The sequence below is a fragment of the Cyanistes caeruleus genome, chromosome 4 (assembly GCF_971803275.1).
Source record: "Cyanistes caeruleus chromosome 4, bCyaCae1.hap1.1, whole genome shotgun sequence".
Classification (NCBI taxonomy): Eukaryota; Metazoa; Chordata; class Aves; order Passeriformes; family Paridae; genus Cyanistes; species Cyanistes caeruleus.
Window position 1 is genome coordinate 2,209,878 of NC_141704.1, and position 22,208 is coordinate 2,232,085.

Genomic DNA, 22,208 nt, shown 5'->3' on the forward strand with positions numbered 1-22,208 from the left:
AAAAATAAACTTGTCGAGTTTGGCAGCAAAACACAAGTCAGGGAACATCATTGACACACCACAGGCTCCAGGGTTTGGAGTGGCAACAAAACCTGACCAGCATCACTGCACCATTCCAAAATTACTTCCACAGGCAGCTCCTGACACCAAAGTACCTTAAACTTACCTTAAACTTGGATATTGGGAGGGAAAAGAGAGGAGAGGGAAAATATCAACTTCCAGAAAGCTCTGCATGTCCTGATAGCAATAAAGTCCACGTGGAACCATGCCCAAAGAAAATATTTTTAGGACAACAGGCCAGACACCTCACACATAAGCAAATCATCCTGGAATGGTTTGGCTTGGAAGGGACCTCAAAGCCCATCCAGTTCCAATCCCATGGGGACACCTTCCCCTATCCAGTGTCCAGCCTGGCCTTGGACACTTCCAGGGATCCAGGGACAGCCACAGCTCCTCTCCCCAAAAAGGAGCTCAAGCAAAGTTTGAATATCCCAGGTAGGATTAAGCCCTTTCCATGTGAACTCTCCTTAATGACTGATAATAAATAACAAATACAGAAGCCAATCACATTATTGGCACAGCTTTAGAGACAGGGTTTTTACAGAGTTTTGAAATCAAAACGACCGCAGCAGGTCTTTGAAATTCTTGACCCTGACATCACCAAACAAAAAGGATTTCTGCAGATGGGAAAGAGGAGCAACACAGATGATGAGGAAGTGACTCCATCCTTCTTTTCCAAGGGAATTTTATGTGCTTTAGAACAATCAATCTACAGAAAAAGCTCTTGGGTGCTTTTATTTATAAACTTATTTGATCCTTCTGCAGCAACATGCAAGGACTGAGCACCAACACCAGCATTTCCATACCCTAAGCAACCTCTCTAGGTCAGGAGTGATTCCTGCAAGAATTCCCATAAATTCTGAGATGTGAGAGGAAAAGCTCCAGCACTGAATTCCCCACGGAGTGGGAAATCCTGGGAAACTGGAAGTCTGCAGTCACAACATTTCCAGAGCTGACTCAGCTCCTCGAATGAACCCTGAGCACACAGAACTTCTGGATGAATCCCACCCCAACATATGGACTTGGGAAGCACAAAAAACCAAAGACAGAGTTCTTTAAACTTTCCTGATGGTGTTTAGAAAGAGGCAGCTCTAAAAAAAAAAAAAAAATCCTGGGATTTCAGCTGGCAGTTTAAAGAGTAAACTCTCACAACGTGGCAGTTTAATCGGGGAAGAAAAGAGAAGTGAGTTCAAGGAAAAGAAAATTATTCACTTCCCCTGTTAATGTCAGATCTTGCAATTTCCAGTGGGCTCCGTGTCTGAACAGAATTATTGAAGAAGCCAGCCAAGCATGAGCTGCTGAGGCAGGGACGAGGAAATGCAGGCTCCAATTAAGAGAGGGGTGTTATTCTTGTTCCATCAAGTCACCCTGCACTAATCAATATTATTGACTGGGATGAACTCCACGGCGAGGAATAAAACAATCTGTCTGATCTGCTGGGCCAGATGATGATGGATTTGAAGAGAACAGAAGCCTGGCACTGAGAGAAAAATGTGCTTTTACATCTCCTTGGCTCTCAGCCTTCCATTAATAATCGTGGGTACTCTGCAGGTAGGTGCAGGGGTGGATGAATTTTGTTTGTATTTAAATATTTTACCCAAAAAAAGATGCTGAGGTGTAAATCTTATTCCTGGTGATGGCCTGGACATCCCAACTACACAGCAGTGCAACTTTAATGCCATTGCTCCTCCCACCTTCACTGCTCTAAACACTGGAGTTTTGTCATGGAAAATCCTGGAGAAAATCCCCACCTGGAGAGTGAAAGATTCCTCTCCCTGTAAATTGGAGATCTCCACAGGAGATTGTGATTGTACCAAGGTCTGAAATGTGTAATTCACATGGACCAGCCAATTCCCGGTGCTGGAGAGACACCAACATCTCCAGAAAATACTCCAGGAATATTCCTTCCTCCTGAGTGATTTGACCAAGAGCATCTCCTGCAGGGAGATGAACGATCTTTCATCCCAACAACCCAAAACTGGCAGCTCTGGAGAAAACAGGGAGTGGAGAATCACAGAATGGTTTGGCTGGGAAGGGACCCTAAAGATCACCCAGTTCCAGATAGGGACACCTCCCATGGGCCAGGCTGCAGAGGAAGGAAGGGCCCTGAGCTGTGGGAGAGATCCAGAGGAATCCATGGAGCTGCTCCAGGGCTGGAGCCCCTCTGCTCTGGAGCCAGGCTGGGAGAGCTGGGAATTCTCACCTGGAGAGGAGAAGGATCCAGGGAGAGCTTCCAGAACATTCCAGGAATTCAAGGAGCTCCAGGAGAGCTGGAGAGGGACTGGGGACAAGGCCTGGAGGGACAGGACACAGGGAATGGCTTCCACTGCCAGAGGACAGGGATGGATGGGATGTGGGGAAGGAATTCCTGGCTGGGCTGGAATTCCCAAAGCAGCTGTGGCTGCCCCTGGATCCCTGGAATGTCCAAGGCCAGGCTGGACAGGGCTTGGAGCAGCCTGGGATGGTGGAAGTTTCCCTGCCATGGCAGGGGTGGCACTGGATGGGCTTTAAGGTCCCTTCCAACCTGAACCATTCCATAATTCCATGAATATGGAATAATTCCTTTTTTCCTCTCCTTATCAATGACCACCAGAGATCCAATCTGGAGCCTCCCAAACCAGAGCTGAGCTGGCAAACTCTGCACTGCCAGAGTGTCCAGGGAAATATCCCAAACTTCCCCATCTCTCTGGAAGCACCATTGTCGTGGCAGCTTCCTCTCAGCAGTAAAGTTTGCTGGTTTAATCTGCCCAGTAATAAATTATGAGGAGCAAAAGAAAAATAAAGAAAACATGGAGAAGAAGTGAGATTTGTCCCAGAGTTAATGACACTCTCCTGCCGTGCTGGCAATGAAGTGTGCCCACCTGAATGTCACTGCAAGCGGTGACAGAGACGGGGCCATTAGTGACAGAGCTCGATGTGTCTGAAATGGAGCCTAAAATGTCAGGCTTCAACATGAAAAAAGAGATGAGAAGGGAAACTGGAATCTCTGCGGGTGCTGAAAGTCAGAACAAACATTAGGAGAGCTTCAGTTCTGTGTTCTGCTCGGTATGTCAAAATTTAAATGTTTGCATGGATATTTTCCATGTTTATAGAAAATGCCACAGAATCCCAGGATGGTTTGGGTTGGGAAGGGACCTTAAGGATGACCCAGTGCGACCCCTGCCATGGCAGGGACACCTCCCACTGTCCCAGGATGCTCCAAGCCCTGTCCAGCCTGGCCTTGGACATTCCAGGGATCCAGGGGCAGCCACAGCTGCTCTGGGAATTCCAGCCCAGCCAGGAATTCCTTCCCCAGATCCCATCCATCCCTGCCCTCTGGCAGTGGAAGCCATTCCCTGTGTCCTGTCCCTCCAGGCCTTGTCCCCAGTCCCTCTCCAGCTCTCCTGGAGCCCCTCCAGGCCCTGGAATGTGCTGGAAGCTCTCCCTGGAACCTTCCCTTCTCCAGGGGAACACTCCCAGCTCTCCCAGCCTGGCTCCAGAGCAGAAGGAGGGGTGAAATTGGATGATCTTTAAACTCCATTCCCACCCAAACTATTTTGGGATTCTATTCTCTCGCTCTTCCAACGTTCCAGGGAGGAATCACACATTTCTCTTTGTATTTATCTGTTCCTTGAAAGACCTGAGCACGTCAGAGAAGAGGTGGCTCATCCCCTTGAAAGATTTTCTGTGCAGGTTTTAAAATTCATTGTAAGTAATGAAGTAATTTCTTTTTATCAACATCCTGAGAAGAGCTCTCTCTGTCTCTCACACAGGAGCTAAAAAAGGGTGAGATTTCTTATGCTGTCACTTTGGAGTCATCAGACGTTACCTCATTGTTTCAGAGTTTTATCTGTCTAAATGTGTTTTATCCTCAGTCACATTTTCAATCCTTCCAGTCCCTAAAACTTTTCAGTCACAAAGGTATTGGCATGATAAATAAATTCCTTTCCAAAACATCCAAGAACTATTGAGTTTGGATCAATGGAAACAGCAACACCCCAAAATCATGAGGAACACAGGGAAACTTCAGTTCCCATCCCATCCAGGACAGGCTCATTGAGCTCTCTGCAATGCACAGTTCACCTAAACGGGTTCCAGGCATGAAATGAAGAATTTCTGGGCCCCTCTCCATGACCAGAGCACATTTCCTAGGGAGCCACTCCACGTTAATCCAAGCAGAACAGAGGAATAAAGAAGAATAAAGAAGAATAATGGAATTGAGGCTTTGAAGCAACAATTGAGCAATCAAGACATCCCAAAAATCCCAGCAGCTCCTCCACTCTGAGGGAGCAGCACAAGCTGAGAGCAGGAAAGGAACCAGTTGCCATGGGGTGGTGCTTCCCAAAAGTTCTCGATTGTGTGGGACTCAACACCACAGTTATTGCCTGCACATTGTCCTCAAGGCATGGAAATTCAAATTTCATTCAGTGTGAAAGGGAGGAAAGCAAAGGAGACCCAAAGAGAGCAAAGCAGGTGATGATTAAACAGCTCAGCAGAGAGAAGGGATTGATCTGTGAACAGCAACTGCGGAGTTTTATAATGGAAATCTGTGTTTTCATATTTCTGTATTTTAGACCCCCCAAATAAATCTCAGAATGATTTGGGTTGGAAGTTCCAACCCCTGCCATGGCAGGGACACCTCCCACTGTCCCAGGCTGCTCCCAGCCCCAACGTCCAGCCTGGCCTTGGACATTCCCAGGGATCCAGGGGCAGCCACAGCTGCTCTGGGAATTCCAGCCCAGCCAGGAATTCCTTCCCCAGATCCCATCCATCCCTGCCCTCTGGCAGTGGAAGCCATTCCCTGTGTCCTGTCCCTCCAGGTCTTGTCTCCAGTCCCTCTCCAGCTCTCCTGGAGCTCCTTGAATTCCTGGAATGTTCTGGAAGCTCTCCCTGGATCCTTCTCCTCTCCAGGGGAACATTCCCAGCTCTCCCAGCCTGGCTCCATGAACCACACAGGACACGAACATCAGGTCCCGTCTCTCCTGCCCCGATTCTCAGCAGTGATTCACTGCGCTCGCACTCACACATTTCAGTTCTTTTCACATGGAACCAAACACGATTTATCATCTCTCAAATTCTTTTGCGTGTCTTGAATCCTCAAACTTCATTCCCTTCAGAGAATCCCAGAGTGGATTTGGGTTTGAAGGGACCTGAAAGCCCACCCAGTGCCACCCCTGCCATGGGCAGGGACACCTCCCACTGTTCTGGGGTGCCCAGAGCTCCATCCAGCCCGGCTTTGGGCACTTCCAGTGGCATTTTGGGGATTATTTCAGGCACATTTTTCTGTCTGTTCTTCTCTAATGATGTTTTTTGTTCCCTCTGCCCTGTCCACCCCCAAACTGGGAGTAGTGACCCCAGCTCTGACCCGGCATGGGGGGCTCCCTTCCCTCTCCTCGAGTAGGAATGAGGGAACTGAGATACACCAGATAAAAAGATCCACATTATCAAGATAGACAAGAACAAGTTCCAGCCAATACTTGATTACTTCCTTGCTTGAGGGGAGAAGCAATTTAGCAAAGGTTTCTGACAGAGGAAAGATTGCATTTCTTGTTTGCTTCTCTTAATCACCCGCTCTTCTTTTAATCATGGCAAGGGGGAATTTGTACATGGGACCATCAGGAAAAAGGGGTGATGGCTACAAACACACATGCACCCACATTTTCCCAAAATCAACAGAGATCAGAGCGATGATGGAGCTCCAGAAGACCTGAAATTGATGGGAATTAGGTGGTAACTGCTTGTAAAGCACGGGCTGCTGTCAGACCTGGGGCAGGAAGGGAGCTGGGAGATGATTGAGTGACTCTGAGAGCTGCTCCCAGCTTCCAGGGGACACCAGGCTGGCACAGCCAAGGGCAGGAGCACCCTAAAGCCACAGCACTCCCTGCTGACGTGTCACCAGTCACTCTGGAAATACTTCGAGCTCCCCCTGAAGGTTATCAAGTTCATCCCATTTCAGTATTTCCATCAGTGATCAATTCCCAGCCGTTCTCCCAAAAGCAGTGTTTGGGGTGATGGTCCCCAGCGTGGGGTGCAGGGCAGGTTCCAACCTAAAATCTTTCAGTGAAACACTGAAAATGTTGGGCAGAAGTTAAGGGATGGTCAAATCAAGTAAAGTCTGATGGCTGAAATTTCACAAATCCCTTACAGGTATAAAAAGGGGAAAGGAGAAGTGGAAAGGGATTGGGATGAGATGCTCCAGGGCTGGAGCCCCTCTGCTCTGGAGCCAGGCTGGGAGAGCTGGGAATGTTCCCCTGGAGAAGGGAAGGATCCAGGGAGAGCTTCCAGCACATTCCAGGGCTTGCAGGGGCTCCAGGAGAGCTGGAGAGGGACTGGGGACAAGGCCTGGAGGGACAGGACACAGGGAATGGCTTCCACTGCCAGAGGGCAGGGATGGATGGGATCTGGGGAAGGAATTGCTGGCTGGGCTGGAATTCCCAGAGCAGGTGTGGCTGCCCCTGGATCCCTGGAATGTCCAAGGCCAGGCTGGACAGGGCTGGGAGCAGCCTGGGACAGTGGAAGGTGTCCCTGCCATGGATGGGGTAGCCCTGGATGGGCTTTGAGGTCCCTTCACACCCAAACCACTCTGGAATTCTGAGCAGAGCTGGACTTGGTGTTCAGGTTTGCAGATCAAACTCTGCCTCAAACCTGAGGAAAAGTGATTTCCCAAAGCAGGAGAGGCAGATCTGGATTCCAGCCACGGGACTGATGTGGCCTCTCTGACCCTGATCAGGTTTCTGCATTTCAGCTCCCCAAAAGGGGAATTGAGATTGCGGCTCCAACTTTCCCCCGGCAAAACTGTTTTGAGAGATGTCAGGAAAAAGGCGCCAACATTTTATTCACTGTTTTAAATTCATGCTCTGACTTCAGCTATCCACTGAACACAGAATAATGTCCCAAACTGTCCAACAATTCCAAAATTTCTGCCTGAAACAGCTTCTCCAAGCATGTTCCCCAGGATTTGGTGCCTGATTTGGAGGCAGCCCCCGAGCCCCTGCTCTGCCATATTGCTGTGCTGATGTTCCCAACCCCTCCCCGCTCCCCTATCCCGCCTTGTCTGAGATCCAACACCATATGCATTTAAATAAGTTGCTCTTTAATGTTTCAAAACCTGATTTATTAGTTGCTCACACTCCATCTGCCTTGAAAAACGGCGCCGTGCCTTGGCTTTCAGAGCCTGCACAAAAGGTTGGGGTTCAATTTGAGGCTCCTTTATCATTTGATCACCGTGTCAGCCACATATGTAAAGTCTCCTTCCAGCTACAGAAATTGTTTAAAATGCATATTTCTCCTCTTTTTCTCGTTGTGATTTATTTTTTTTTTCCCCCTTCCTCTCCCCCAGGCCACACGACTGAGCAGCAGGCACTTTGATTAATGGATTTGTCAACTTGCATATTTAGGATTTTGTTGGTTTGCCTAAAACTCCCCGTGTACAGATCTGAGCTCTTCCAAAGCGTGGCTGCAGCAGAATTCCTTATCCGGAGCTGGAAAAGGCACTGGAGCTAATGAGCTGTGATTACTCACACCCTGCATCCACTTCTACACTGTTCTCTCCTCCGAGCTTTCTTCCTTTATCTTATCTCCACTAGCAGCAAATGGCTCCTACCTGAATTTTTTATATCCCTGACATGTTTTCTATTCAGTTTTAATGTCAGAAATAACAAAAAGCAAGTGAAATAAAGTAAGATATTTCCTGACACGGTGTTATTTGCTGGTTTATTTTCTTACAAGCTGTTTAACTCTAAAATCCCCCTGTTTCATCTTTTTTCCTTCATGTTTTTTTTTTATTTTCTTTTTTTAATATTTAGAAGCTCCAGGACATTTCAGACAAAGGAATTGGCTGGAATTACAGAAGGACAAAATTATTTGGGTGGGAAGAGGCCTTAAGGATTGTCCATTTTCAATGGGCAGGGACTTTCCACCATCCCAGGCTGCCCCAAACCCCAGTGTCCAGCCTGGCCTTGGACATTCCAGGGATTTGGGGCAGCCACAGCTGCTCTGGGAATTCCAGCCCAGCCAGGAATTCCTTCCCCACATCCCATCCATCCCTGCCCTCTGGCAGTGGAAGCCATTCCCTGTGTCCTGTCCCTCCAGACCTTGTCCAAATGTCCAAATTTATTTGTCCAAGTGCCAAATAAAACCTTGTATGGCCTTCTGGAAGAAGTGGACACGGAATTATGGAATTATTAAGGTTGGAAAAGATCTCTGTGATCATTGAGCCCAACCAGGAGGTCAAAAACTCCTTCAGTTTTTACCATGATGGCAAAAGAGAGGATGCTGAGGCTGTCACACAGCTGGCATCCAGCAGCCCCCAGGAAAGCTCTCTCGGGCTGGTTTTCCACATTTTAACGAAGGATTCGGCTCTAATGAAGATAAATTCACCCATCTTTTGACAAGGCTTGAGAATATTACCAAGCTGGCAGGTAAAACAAGGCAGGATAAATCCCCCTCGGTGATTCCACACCGGGATGCCTCCATAAATTCACACCAACAAAGGAACCTCCCGACTCCTCGTCCGCGCCTCCACGGCTGGGAATAAATTCATTTTCCAGCAGTGTGCACAATGATCCCCACTAATAAACCCAGCTTTTCCCCCGGGAACGGCACTGGATTGTCCATGGCAGCGCACAAAACGCTCAGAGCCACTCCCTGCACGGGCAGGAGTGGGACCTGTCAGGCAGCATCCTTCAACCTGTTCATCCATAATCTCTTTCAGATGGCTTTCCCCACCTCCTCGTCCCCCTCGCTTTGTCTGGCCTGGAATTCAATCAAAGATGAATTAAGACTTGAGGAAACAACCCCCGCCGTGGTCCCTGGTAATTCGTGAGCTCTGTGTTAATTTTGTTACAGCTTTTATTTCTTGCATTTTCATGCAGAGTTGCTCCCCCTGAGACTGTCACTGATATTGGCACCAAACCCCAGGGGCTGCAACCAAACTCAAATGCCAATAAAGAGGAGGGGACTCAGCCCTCAGAGACATCAGAAATTGCAGGAAAACAGCCAGAACTTTAATCACAACTCTTTCAAACACAGCCAGGGATTTAGAAATGCTGTTATTGTAGGATATGACCCTAATTCAGTGTTAATCAAAGCCACTGGTGGCACAAGAATAACCTGGTGATTTAATAAAACATTGTTTCACAGCAGCCACTGTGTCAGGATCAGGATGTTTCCAATATGACAAATTCCAGGGAGAAGGCTGACCAGCCTTTTCCATGTGTTTCCATATATTTCTATCACCAGGAAATCTGACATTTCCCCTAAATAACAACCAAGAACTTGTTTTTATAGAAAAATCTTAACTGATTTCTTTATTTCTGTTTCCTTTTTAATCACTGCTCCTGCTGCAGGAGGAGGATCAATGAAAAGAATCAAGGATAAGAAAACTGGAGCAGGTTGTGGAGAGAAGCTGTCCCATCCCTGGGAGTGTCCAAAGCCAGGTTGGAGCACCCTGGGATAGTGGAAGGTGTCCCTGCCCATGGCAGGGGTGGCACTGGATCATCTTTAAAATCCTTTTTGAACTCAAACCATTCTATCAGTTTATGAAAAGCTCAGAAGTACATGTGGAAAAAAAATCAGTTATTACAAATTTCCCTATTTTTAATTTCGCTTAAAAGCTTCAACAGTTAAAAGCTAAAGAAACCAAACTTGAATGTGACAGCTTCACCAGAAAAAGGAATTAATTTGTGGTTTCTGCTGATTCAGCAGCTTCCAACTACAGGAACTGAGCAGTTGGTGAAGTCTAAAAATCTGGAATCTTCATCTTCTAATTTCAAAATTAAAGGAAATCTGTGTTCTCATGTTCAGCTGCAGGAAGCAGGAGCACCCACTGAATACAGGACAACCAGAAATGGCAAAAGCAAAAAGTCAACTTGGCATCAAGCAGATATTTTAAAAGAAGGGAGAGAAATGACACAAGCCAAGGTTATTCTGACACCTCAGAGCCCATTCCAGGCTGTCCAAGCTGAGTTGTAGCTGCAGCCTGAAAATCCAGGCTGAAATTTTCCCTCTGGAAAAAACAGGTGAAACTGGAGCAGAGTGGGGAGTTCCAAGGTCCCCCTGTGCTCTGCTCCTCACCCTTCAGCCTCAAACAGCCACAAATTTGCTCTGAAAACTTCAGCTCATCAAGAAAAATCAGAAGCAGAAGATGCCGAATCTGAGGGAGGGAGGATTCCAAGAACACTTCCCGTACAAGGGCCACTCACAGCTGGGGAGAGCAGAAAAACGTGACACAGGAGAAGGGATGGGCTGTTTGGAGCAACACTTGGGAATAAAAAGTTCCACAACACAGCAGAAACTGCAGAGCTGAAGTTTCCCATCTCCACCGGAATTTTGAGGTTTGTACCAAACTCCCCTGCAAGGTGCTGATGGGCATTGAGGAATCAGAGAATCACTGATAATCAGAATATCCTGAGCTGGAGGGGATCCAAGGATCCAGGGGCAGCCACAGCTGCTCTGGGAATTCCAGCCCAGCCAGGAATTCCTTCCCCACATCCCATCCATCCCTGCCCTCTGGCAGTGGAAGCCATTCCCTGTGTCCTGTCCCTCCAGGCCTTGTCCCCAGTCCCTCTCCAGCTCTCCTGGAGCCCCTGGAATGTTCTGGAAGCTCTCCCTGGAGCCTTCTCCTCTCCAGGGGAACATTCCCAGCTCTCCCAGCCTGGCTCCAGAGCCCTGGAGCAGCTCCATGGATTCCTCTGGACTCTCACCCCCAGGCAGCTGCTGGAGTAAAACTCTTCCTCCATTTGCAAGAAAAAGTCCAGATGAAATATTAGGAGGAATCAAAATAAAGCTGTGAACAGGATGGCACCAGAGAATGAATTTGGGCTTCATTCTAAAATTCATTCTACATTCATTCATATAAAATAGGTTTCTAGCAGTAAAATAAAACCACGCTCTGCAAAGGAGCCACAGGAAGTGAAGAATCCCTTGTCTGTCGAGCTGGGATTACAACTGGAATTTTGATTTTAGGGGATAAAACTGCCCAACATCCCAACATTCTGCTGGCAGGGAGATGAGAGCTCTGCCAGGAGGCTGCTCCCCATTCCCAGAACACAGCAGGACACGTCCCCCATGGAATCACCAGGGATGGAGGTGGAAAAACAGACCCTGGGAATGAAGGACAAACCTTCCGAGGCACTGGAGGAGCTGCGGGGGTTTGCTGCCACTGAACTCGAGAGACTGCAGGAAAGAACAGGGAAGTGGCTGAAATCCGAGAAATCCATTGTCCAAACATCCATTGTTCCTAAAATAATGGGCTCCAGGAGCAACTCTCCCTCAGGTGCTGCTTTAGACACACTTAACACACCTCAAGCCAGAGCTCTGAGCAAGCCAGAGCTATTTTTACACCTCTTTTTACCACATAACATCCTCCCCTAATGACAGTTTTACACATATCCCTGTTCAAGAGACTTGTGCTTCATATATTTAATTTTTTTATTTTTTTTTTTTGGCAATAGATCACATGTCCCAGTGCTCCACACTTCCACACAGGCTCCTTTCCCAACCATCTGCTTGTTGAACTAATTCAAACCATTATCAGTTTTACCTCCAAGAAAAGAGACACTCCAAGCTTCAAGGAGAGCTCCAATTGCACCAAGGGAGGGGAAAAAGCAGCAAAAAAACCCCAAAAAACCAACCCAGTCTAACAATGAGAGAAATGTCAAGAAATAGAAATGTCAAATCCCTGAGGGTGGGGGAAAAAAAAAAATAAAAATTTCCAACTCCAGCTCATCTCCAAGCACTGTACTTTGTAATGAAATTACCACTCCATAGTCTTTCCTCAGGGAAAAGCTGTTCCAACTAATCAGAGCATTGGGTTTTTTTTAAAGTTCAAAACAAATGCAAGGTTGTCTATGTAGAATTCATGCCCTGGCTGTCAAGAGCTGCCTTTAACTCTTTGCAAGCAAAAAACCTCTGAGTCTTGTCACCAAAAGCTGCAAAATGGCTCAATATGGAAACAATTCCAAGTATCTCAGGGTTCTCATGGATTCCCAGACTGGTTTGGGTTGGAAAGGACCTTGAAGTTCATCTCATTCCACCCTCCTGGTGGAGCATCCACGTGGATCCATGAAACCTGTTTCTATTTTCCATGTAAACCTTGGAGAAAAGGGGCTTTAACAAAAACAGGAACTTCCTCTTCAGACAGAAACCTGAAAGTTGTGTATGAAATATTAAATAAGGTCTGTACACAACTGTGGCTGTGAAGCTCCTGGAGTTCAGCTCCTTCACCCATGATCTCCTTTTGTCATCCAAGGGATCTTTCCTCCTTCCTCACCCTCTGCCTGGCAAACTCAGTCAAATTCCAGGAGGAGTTGGAATTCCAGGAGCTTTGTCAGAGTCCTTGTAACAGCCAGAAATGGAAAAATGCACCAGACAGAAATGGAAAACTAAACAATTGTTTTTGTTGGATAAATGGAATGCATCACTGAAATGAAATCATCAAATCTCCTCCTCCCTGCAGATAAATCCAAAAGTGCTGCATCATTTCTGCCTGTTTTTTCTCAAGGAATTGCTTTTTATTAGCAAAATCAAATTTAAGAGTGAGTAGAATTCTTTTGGAGTAGCCCCTCATTAGCTTTTACCACCTCAAGATCTCAATTCTCTCCTTTAAAACGATCTACACGCTGGAAATATTTTTTTTTGCCTGCGACTGGGTACATTTAATTATTGATGAAATCTTCAACTTCCTTAATTGAAAGCCAGCAGGATGGTTTAACTTCATTTCTGGGATGACACCAAACATGCTCGTGGTGGTGGCACTGAAGAAGCAAAACAGCTACAGCTGAAGGTACTTCCAGATGTGGGGGCAGAGCACAAAATTCCTCAAAATCCACAAAATTCCTCTCCAAAAAACCATCCCAAAGCAAATGTGAAGCAAATAAAATCCCTCTGCCTTCAAGAAGAACAGGAGCCTCTGCACCCAACCCCAAAAAGGCCACTCCTTTTTGACCTCCACTCCTCACTGCATTTAAATAAATCTGTTTACGGCTGTTTGGAGACCTGAAAACCAAAGCCTCAGCCTGCCATTAATATTTTAATTGCACCATGAATATTCATGATGGGTTTGCTTCTTTAGAGGACAAGATCCGATAATTAAATAATTCTAATATGTAAATGTGTTCCTGTCATGACACCTTGCCTTCATCTACATTACAAAACTGAGGCAATTTTAGCGCTTTCATTATTTATGTGGTTTTGCTTCTACCAGCTGATTTTTTTTCTTCTGGACTAACTCAGGCTCTCGACACAGAAGGCGAATCTCAGTTACTGGATCAGTCATTATGGAGCATTTCAAAGTCATCTGCTCCCCTGACTTTGGCATTTCGGGAGAAATTTTATTTATCATTATTTTAATTTAAAAGCTTCTGTTTCCAAGCTAATTCCAACTGTGAGCACCTGATATTTTTCACAAATCCAGGAGAAGGCAGCAGCCACAAAGTCTTTTAGTTTTTCAACATTTCTTAGACTTCAGTACCAACAAAAAGTATCTGGATCAGTCTGGAAAGGGTTTGGAGCAACCTGGGGTAGTGGAAAGTGTCCCTGCCCATGGCAAGGGGTGGGATGAGCCAAATGATCCCAAATTATTCTGGGATTCCGTGAAAAATGTTTGGTTTCTGTGAGAAACAGAGTGGCAGCTGTTTTCTAAAATAAATCCATTTCTTCCCTTTGCAGTTGTAACCAACACCAGCAAACTCTGGATGATTCCAGCAAGTTTTCCTTGCAGTTGCTTTGAAATTCCCCCCATTTCCATACAAACTAAAACCTAACAGATTTCAAATGAGGACAAAAAGCTCCAAAGGGCTGCCAGGGCCATTAACTGCCCCTTCAGCTCCTCCACACAACCTCCAACTTCTCCCCTTCACACCCACCTCAAGATCAAACCCAGTTCCTGCCTTCACTCTTCAGACCTCTCTTCTCTACTTGTAAGAAACATTTTTTTTCCCATTTCCAGGTTTAAATTCCTTTTGGCCATGTCATTCCTGTCTGTGGAAACTCCACGTTTCACTCTGGAGCTCTTTCCCAGGTGCCTGATACCTTTTGTAGGCAAAAGGATCAAATCCCAGAATGAAATTGTCCTTTTTTCCCAATATAAACTGCCAGAAACTGCATCCAACATTTCAGAGAACCTGTGCAGTGACATTAAAACTGTCCAGTCTCTGCTGGGCGTCTTGGAGTAATTCTGTAAGTAAATGTTTTCCTCACATCCCACCATTTCCAATGGATTAGCTCCAAGTTCAGCCCAGCTCAATTCCCAGATAATTGAATATTAGATTTCATCCCTTCTCCTTGGATTCCCAAAATCACCCAGCTCCTGGAGGTTATTTCATCTTCACCATCACTGTGGCCATCACTGCAAGTGTTTGACAGTCATTGAAACATCTCCTAGAACAAACCTAATGAAAAAGCAGAGTTCTGAAGGGCAGTGAAAGGCACCAGGTGACAAAACTGCCAATTAAATACCGACATCACCTGAGAACGATATTTGACACAACTTGTGTTAATTTTGCATAACCTGGCCTCTTGGAATTGGAGACTCTGAAGGGCAAGGCAAGGGAAGGAGAATTCAGCACCTCAGACTGGAGTGTGCAGCTCCTGAGGGAAGGAACCATTCCCAAAAATACTCTGATACTACAAAAACCCCGACAACAGCTGAAAAATAAACTTACAAATCAAGTCAAGAACAAATCCTGCAGTAAAAGCAGTGCTGTGAAAGGAGCTCCTGCTCCATCCCAGCTCCAAACTGGACACAGAGAAAAGCAGATCCTTCAAAGCTCTGTGCTGCCCTTGGCTCACCTGAATGGGACCTTCCTGCTTGGAATATTTTCCATCTAAAGCCACCTCACCAACCCAGGTGCAGCAGTTTGAGGTGGTCGCCCCCCATCTGGAGCACTTCAACTTTGGACTGGTGTTACTGGACTTTTTGGGGGTGACAGTTTGACAATGTTGACATCCTGCCAGGTGAACCAGATGAATTCATTCATTCCCTCTCCTTGGCTTTCCTTGGTCCCACTTCCATGGAGAGGGGCAAAAAGGGAACTTGGATAAGTAATTAATCTCTCTAATTACCTTAGAAAATAACGAGCTGTGTGCTGGAACAGAGCAGTCCTTGCTGGAAGCCAGTCCCAGACAATCCCAAAGAGCTGATTAAATGATCTGGAGCACCTAAACTGGGACAGGAATCTCAAGGGGCTGAGGCAGTCAAACCACAGAGGCTTTCCCAGAAGTGCTCTGTGACTTTTCCAGTCTCCAGCACAGAATCATGGAATGTTCTGAGCTGAAAGTGACCCACAAGGAGCCTTGAGCTCCATGGAAAGAGGCCAAGAGCTGCCACGTGGTTGTGCTGTCTTCATAAAATCAGAGAAAACCTCGAGTTGGAAGGGACCCACAAGGATCAAGTCCAACTCCTGGCGCCACAGGACCGGCCCAACAATCCCACCCTGTGCCTGAGAGTTGTCCAAACACTCCTGGAGCTCTGTCAGCCTTGGGAATGTCACCATTCCCTATTCCAGTGCCCAACCAACGTTTTGCTAAAGTCTACAATCGATGCCACCACGCTCAGGTGGCTCCTGGGCAGCCTCACGAGCTCTGGTTTGGTTCTCACCAGGGTCATCGGGACAGACCCATCCTGGAGCCTCTCAAACAAGCATCAGCCTGCACAGGGTTTACTCAAAATGACAATTTTGATACATCCCTGCTTTCCCTGAGGGTGAAGAACATCCTTGATAATCCCAGCTCATCCACCAGCCTTGGAGAGAGCGACAAAAAATCAGCCTTGGGTTTTAGCAATGCAGGGTATGGGATTCCTGCACCCCTCAAATCAGCTGAAACACCAGGAAAACAAAAATATTTTCCATATCTCAGTGTGTTTAATTCCAGATTTCCTTCAGGTGATGAAACTGTTGCTGATTTAAGTTTCCAGTTCTGGGCTGAGGCACTTGTTCAGGAGCCAGTTGGAAATCCAAGTCCTTAATTTCCAAAACATAGCTTCAAAGGAAAAAAAAAAATCAAAAAAAAGCAGTGGAGAGAAGCACCAAAGATCATATCCACCTGCTCCAGTATTTTCCCAGTGAATGAAAAAAATGAATGCAAGGATTGAAAATCCCAAGCCAAAGATGAGGAGGAGCAGCACTGAGGATTTCATCACTGAAATGATGTGAGAAACAGAGAAAAGAAGCCAGAGGAATCAGAGAATTATTTAGCTTGGAAAAGACCTCTAAAATCATCAAGTCAAACTATTTCTATATAAACACTACAATAAGCAGGGAATATTGAAAAGCTCGTGGATTCTTTATGTGACATTTTAATTTAAGAACATCCTATCTAAGAACAGGTAAAAAGCACCACAAAAATCTTGGACTAAATCAACCAAATGAAAAAAAAATGAGGTGCCTAATACAAAGCAACCAAAGGAAAACCTGAAATAACATGGCTGGTACTGCATTTATAGCCAGAGGACTGCTCAAAACAGCAGAACCCCCGAAAAATTCACCGAGGAAAAGCAGTGAGAGGTGCAGGTGCGCTGTGGGCAGAGACATCTCCAGCTCTGAACCCACCTGCATCTCCCACTGCCAGCTGGGGGAAAACTCACCCATCCTTGGCCTGCTCCCCTCGTGTATCCCAGGCAATCACAGACTCCGGTCATATTGAAACGTTCCTCCAAATACACACACGTATATATATATATATGTATTTATATATATATTTATATATATATATTTATGCACACATCAGTTCCTTTTTTTGCCTAATTAAATCCAGCACTCAAAGCTGGATAAGAAGATGTTGATTAATTTACTGATTTGATTCCAACACATCCTGGCTGCGTCAATCCCCTCCCTGCAGATCTCCAGAATAACCTTCACTCCTCGGAGCTGGGGGTGGCATCGTTTCCTCCTCCTTTTCGCATGTGCAGATAGGACAATTATCCAGACATCCATCAGGAGGGACTGCAAGAGCAAGGAACTCATTTTCAGCCCCTGTGCTGGGCACACAACGCTGATCCAACGGGATAAACCTGGGGAAGGTTATTCCAGCCCTCACTGCAAGCTCACAGAGCAAGGAGGAATCTGAGATATCAGCAAAGATTTGACCCTGGTGGTCCATGGTGTGAAAATCCAGCTGTGCACAGAAATGTGCCATGAAATCATGGAATCAGAGAATATCCTGAGCTGAAAGGATGGGTGAGTCCAGCTCCTGGTCCTGCACAGGACAATCCCGAATTTGGAAATAATCCCAGAATGGTTTGGGTTGGAAGGGACATTAAAGCCCATCCAGTCCCCTTCCCTGCCAGGGGCAGGGACATCTCCCACTATCCCAGGGTGCTCCAAGCCCTGTCCAGCCTGGCCTTGAAAACAAAAATAATAAATCACATTCTTTATCAGAACACAGGGAGACTGAAGCAATCTGCAGGAACCCGAACACTGTTTTGCTTTTAGAGTTTGTAGGATTGAAAACCTACCTAGAACAAAGATGTCCAACATTTCAAACTGGGAAAAAAAGAGAATTAAGGATACAAGACCTTACAATTTTTTTTGTACTCACAATTTGGATTTGCAAGTCTTGTGAATGAAGATGCAGGAGCTAAAGCACCAAACCCTGTAGGTCAGCCAAGCCACCCTAAACCACGGGCTGTGGTCCATGAAATTCCAATGGGCCTCATAAACCAACTTCCCTCATTTGCAGCTACTCAAGTGGAATAAAGAGAGGCCATAAATAAATTGGCCACTTCCCCACCACATCTTTTTTGCAGCTCTGAAGCTGTCACAGGACTGTGAGATGATTGAAGACCATCAGTTCAGAAAAAAAAAATAAAAAATTTAAAGATTGAGAAGTCTTTCCAGCAATAAAAATTAAATTTATGACTGACCCAAAAGCTATTTTTTTCCAAGACAATATCTGCCAGCCCTCACAAGGACTACAGACCCCTAATATTTCTGCTCTGGGCCATATGTGCCATTCTCAGGCAAAAATAAATTTGTTAACAAGTTTGCAACAGCAGTTGGCACTTTCTTCTGCCAGTCTGTACGAACATCTTGAGACTTTCTTTAATAGGAAAAAAAAATGGGAAAAGAGAACGTTTTAGAAAACTACAAACCCAGCAAAATACGCCTGAAACGTAACGGGAAAAAATAGTAATTTGAGCAAACATTTTAAATTAATAGACAACAGAAATGCTGGCAAAGTTTGTTGTTCATAAGCTTCGGGATCATGCAGGGGTCCTTAACATTTTAAACATTCAGTGTGACCATCTGTCACCAACACAGGCACCGAACAGAACGAGCAATTACCAGAGCCCTTCTCAGACAGAATCTGTCAAGCACAGCCAGCCCGGCTGCCAGCAGAAATCAAATTGATGAAATGGAGTTGATGAAAGCAGCTCGTCCTTCTGGGAAAAGGGATCTGCTCCACCTGAGCAGGGTGGAGGTGGCTGGGGGGGAAAAACAGCAGCCAAAAAGCTGCTGGTGCTTCCATGGTGCTCAGGGAATGTTTGTGAGGATGGTGGGCACAAGGGTGTGGGGAAGAGCTCCCACCCTGCTGCCACAAGCCAGGAGCAGAAAATAAGAGAATCCAGAGATTTAGTGCTGAATTCCTTCTGAAATGTGATTCACCAGAATGACTTGGGATGGAAAGGAGCTTAAATATCATTTTAGTTCCTCCCATGGACGTCTTCTACCATCCCAGGTTGCTCCAAAGGCAGTCCAGCCTGGTTTGGGACACTTCCAGGGATGGGGCAGCCACAGCTGCTCTGGTATTTGAACCAAGTTTCTTTAATAATACATTTAATGACGTAACAATTACAACTAAAGTATCCAGAGGGAAAGGAAGCACCAAGGTGGAGAAGGGAGGAAAGGTAACAGGACTGTGCAGGAGTTAATGAACTTAAGGAATAAAAAAATAATATTATTTATACTGAAAGAGCAACTTCTGCACTGCAGAAAGGTTCCTAATTAAAATCCATGAGGATGAGCTAAGGAGATATTCCAATTTATTCTTTGGTCAGGAGTTGATGTGCAAAAAGCAGGTGCTGATGAAACCAGAGACGAAGTCATTACCAACACACAGGAGAACTGGACACTCCACACCTTGGCCACTGGAGCAAGGGAATGTCATTTATTACTGCCTATGTCAGTGCATTCAGCTACTGAGAATGTTTGCTATGAGGTAAACACTGCATGACTTGGCATTTTAGAAGACAAATTCAAGTATTTCCATCAATCACAGGAAGTCCTGGGGCCACACAGACCGTGGAGCCATAAAAGCAAACATGATCCAAGAGACAGGGAGCTGCTCCCAGTAAGGTCAGGAGAGGAATCCCATTAATATTTAAGGAACTCCTGAGATGCCAAGAGAAGCATTAGCAATCTTACAAGAAAAAAAAAAAAAAATTAATGAAATTAAAAGATGAGGAAACACAGGAGAAGAGAAGAAAGTATTCTGAGACTGCATTAAAACATGAAATGCAAAGTGACCATGATAAGATCCAGATGGGATTATCAAAATAACAGCAATAAATATCAAAGCAGTGAACTCCTGGGCTGTTTTTTTTCAGTGGAAGATCAAAGAAAGGCCAAGTTTTGATAAAAGTGTTCCTCTACTTGAGTGATTTGTTGTCTCAATGACAGAGTGACTGCAGCAGCCTCTCCAATGCTGTCATGTTGTATTTAGAGATGATTAATGGAAATACAGCCTCTACTCAACCTCATTCCTGCAGAACTTTCCTGCATCCCTCCAAACCCAATATTCTTTGACAACTCTTACACCACATCAGCTCCTTCAGGATCAAATATTGACAGGAGCCTGGCAGACACTACACGAGAAACAGTGTTTTATTTAATGAAGTAATTAAAACCTGCAGTATCAATATCTGGGAGCGGAGATGCTGATCAGAGCACGAGCCTGCTTTTAGTAATGACAAAATGCTGTGTGATCCCATGGAATTCACAAAGAAAATGGGATTTGAGGCAGGAACAGATGGATACAGAGGGGAAAGGAGGAACAAGGGAACTCAGCTGCTTGGCTTTATAGCTGGGGTGCTCAGAACAACACAGATCCAGCAATTTCCAGTGAATTTATTTTTTTTTTGGTGGCACCTGATACATCTCCTCAATTGGCTCATTTATCACAGAATCGACTTTAAAACAACTTTCAAATTCTTTTTTTTTTTTTTTTTTCCCCAAAGAGACTTGCATTTTCTCACTGCTAATCTGCCTTATGGAAGCTGGATTTTAACTGAAAAGTACATCAGTAAATTGGCATCCCCTACTGAGACAGATAAGAGCTTCGAGTCACTGAATAAGGATGCTGAAACTGTGACAGGTATCTCTGAAAGCTCTTTTGAAAATTCCTTTATAAATAGTATTTATTTGGCTAAAATACCTGATCAGTGCAGCACTTCTGTAATCTGACTGTTTGCAAAGTGCTTTAGTTCTTGAGATAAAAGCTGCTACAGAACTCTGAGGATCATCTGGAGGAGCAGTTTCCACGTACGTGTCAAAAGCTTTTGTCCCCAGCCAGGTCTAATTTCATGGCAATTGGGCTCATTTTGAAATCTTTATTTTTTATTTTTATTTTTTTTCAGCTTTCTAGCTACATGAGACACATGTGAAAAGTGCATTAGGTTGGGAGAAGTCTCCAAAGCAGCAGAAAATCCTTGTAAGAGATAAGAAAAAAAAATAAAAAATTAATAAAGAAATAATAATAAAAAAAAATCAAGCCATTAAGTGCATTTGCAGGGACCTGTTGACCATGAGACTGAGATTTTATCAGGATAAAGGCACAGGGACACAAAGAATTCCCTTTCCTTCATGTGCCATCCTCTGCCTGCTCTTTGTCCCCGGGGTATTTACAGCATCCTCTGCTCCCACCGGATTGTTTTCCCTACATTTCAGCTGTTTCAACTCTCAAAGAGTTAACGAGTCTTTCCCAAATGAGATCTCTGCAGGTGTCAACTCCTTGGAAGAAGATAGGTCCAAAGGGCAGACACATCCTTATAATGAGAGAAAGATTAAGAGGGGGAGAGAAAAGGAGCCAGCATGAGGCATAAGAAGGGCTTTGATGAATGATAGAGCCCGGCATTAATGAGATCTGGTAATTTTACATTTCCAGAAAGCCGTGGTCGTTAGGACTGGGAGGATCGTTGCTTTATTCAGCTGGAACAGAGGAAAGTTTAGGACAAAAGGCAGCTCATCAAGGAATCCTCTCCCCTTTGAGGTAACAAGGCTGGGATTTGCAACATTCCCCATCCCTGCCAGTGCCAGGTTTGTTTGGTTGCTCTTTTCAAAATCCACCCCTCAGCAGACCAGGCACACCTTGGCCAACAACTGTCCCAGGAAACTCTGCTCTTTGGAAAACAAAACAAAAAAAATTGCTGTAACCTCCCCTGGATCAAAAAATTCGCTCAAAGCACATTCCCCAAGAGCCGAACTCCGCAGCCTCCTGGTGATCCTGCACAAGCTCATCTCTTTTCCTGGATTCTGAACCCTCAGCTACCTCAAGGTGTGAAAGGTGACATCTCAACAACAGGTTTCTTCTCTGTTTTATCTCGGTGCAATTTGATTTTTAGTTCTGCAGCTTAAACCAGAAAAACCTGCTGTGAACAACAACAACAACAGAGAGAAGATGCGGCACACGAAGGGTCAAGGTGTACAAATCCAGACTGATACCAATTTATTGAGAGTGATGAGAAGGACTTGGGGGTGTCCCAGTGTGGGCAGCACAGGATGGGGGGACTGTCCCTCTCCCTCAGGTGACACCCCCACCTGCAGAGCTGCCCCAGCCCTGGGGACAACAGCAGCAGGACCTGGAGCTGCTGGAGAGATTCCAGAGGAATCCATGGAGCTGCTCCAGGGCTGGAGCCCCTCTGTTCTGGAGCCAGGCTGGGAGAGATGGGAATGTTCTCCTGGAGAGGAGAAGGATCCAGGGAGAGCTTCCAGAACATTCCAGGGCCTGGAGGGGCTCCAGGAGAGCTGGAGAGGGACTGGGGACAAGGCCTGGAGGGACAGGACCCAGGGAATGGCTTCCACTGCCAGAGGGCAGGGATGGATGGGATGTGGGGAAGGAATTCCTGGCTGGGAGGGTGGGGAGGGGCTGAAATACAATTCCAGAGAAGTTTCCTGGATCCCTGGAAGTGTCCAAGGCAAGGCTGGACAGGGCTTGGAGCATCCTGGGACAGT

At 45.8% G+C, this 22,208-nt stretch overlaps 1 protein-coding gene across 1 annotated transcript in view; it reads right to left on the minus strand.

Annotated features, from left to right (window-relative positions):
* Positions 1-22,208, minus strand: part of EXOC4 (exocyst complex component 4) — a 290,233-nt gene that overhangs the window by 143,986 nt on the left and 124,039 nt on the right. The gene's annotated exons all lie outside the window — the stretch shown is intronic.